The sequence below is a fragment of the Bidens hawaiensis genome, unplaced genomic scaffold (genome assembly GCF_021521415.1).
Source record: "Bidens hawaiensis isolate Kalapana, Puna unplaced genomic scaffold, B.hawaiensis_p1.1 tig00017354_1, whole genome shotgun sequence".
Lineage (NCBI taxonomy): Eukaryota > Viridiplantae > Streptophyta > Magnoliopsida > Asterales > Asteraceae > Bidens > Bidens hawaiensis.
The window spans coordinates 131,766-133,537 of NW_027492629.1; positions in this window are offsets into that span (position 1 = coordinate 131,766).

Genomic DNA, 1,772 nt, shown 5'->3' on the forward strand with positions numbered 1-1,772 from the left:
GGTGGTAAAATTGCCACAAGTGAGCTAACTGATGAAGATTATGACCAAATCGATCCAGATTATTTGGAACATATGGATCTTAATTGGAACATGGTCATGATTGTGAGAAAGGTAAAATGGTTTATGCAGAAAACTGGGAAGGATCTGCCGACTCTAAACACAGGAATTTGTTTTGATAAGTTAAATATGCAGTGCTACAATTGTCAAGATTTTGGCCACTTTTCTAAAGAATGTGATAAACCCCAAAAGGAATACACAGGACCCTAAAACCAAGACAGACGTCCGGGAAAGAAGTATGCTGACTCTAAAGAGAAAACTTCTGGGAGTGATTCTGTTAACCTGGTGGTTCATAAGCTTTTCCCACCGCTGAGGGAATAGGCTGGAATTAGAGATTGCTGGGAAGTGCAAATAGTAATCAGGCAAATCTTGCATTATTTGAGCCTTTTGAGCATTTTCAAGATGCAAGAGGTGAATGATTAATTACTAAGAGTGAATCAGAAACTGAGTCTGATTTTGATACGTCAAGCTAAGTGCATCCAAGTTCTTTTGCTTGCATGGCCAAAATAGAAAAGGTTAGTCCTAATTCCACTTTTGTTATGTCTGAATATCCAGCATGTGAATCAGTTAAAGTAACTGAAAATGTTTTTTGATTTTATTGTGAGGAATTGAAGTCCAAGTTTGACTTAAATCATGCTCATAATGAGATATTAATGAAAGATCTTGCTATAGTTCGTGATAACTATAGACAATCCTTAGATCTTGAGAAAAGATCAAAAGATATAATAGAAGGAGTGTCAAACAGTAATCATGATCTGAAAGCAGAATTTTTAGGAAAGTTAATTATAAATTATCAATAGTTTCAAGAGATAGTTAAATTAAGAACAAAAAAAAAAACTGAACTTGAAAATGAAATTCTTGAGTTGAAGAATAAGTTAGGAAAGTTTAGAAATTCATCTTTTCCGCTAAACAAAATAATTGAAGTATCTGGTAAACAGAAAGGGTCTAAAACTGGTTTAGGTTTTCTTGAGGTGCTTCCACCATTTCATAATGACTACTCAAACAATCCATTTTCTGGAAAAGAAACAAAATGTTATTAATAATGGTTTCTCAAATGTTAATTCTTCTAAAAAGGTTGAATCATGAATGTGGAGAAACTAAAACAAGTAATCAAGAAAAAACAACTTGTACTTCATCAACTCAAGGACCTCATATTAAAAGTAACAAAGTTTTTGTTGAGACTATTGAGGAAGTTGAAATTGAGGAAGTGTTTGAACCTGAAAATATACACAAAGAAAAGAACATTCCACGTTCTAATCACAGTTTATGTGAACCTCATGAATTTGAGGAGCTGGTGTATGGTTTAAATTCATCTAAGGTCAACAAATCAAGTGCCAATACCAAGAAATTAGAATAGCCTACAATTTCTTATAAGGATTTAATGAAGTTCATTAATCTTTTGATTGGTAAAATAAACACTAGTAGAGTATTTAAATTAAAAGGTGTGAACAAGATCTTTGATAAGAAAGACATTCCATTACACTTGATCAAACCAGAGTTGATCGAGAGTGTCTTTCACAATGAAGCCTCAAGTTTAAATGACCTTGAACAAGCTTTTGCAAGATCCAAATTATCAAACAAACTAGTGATAAACCAAGTTTAAAACATCAAGTAAATTTTGTTAAACCTATGAAATTTGTCTGTTCTACTGGAACTGATACTTTACAATTTCTCAAAATGTTCTAATTTGGTCTTTTGTAAGAAAAAAGAAGGCT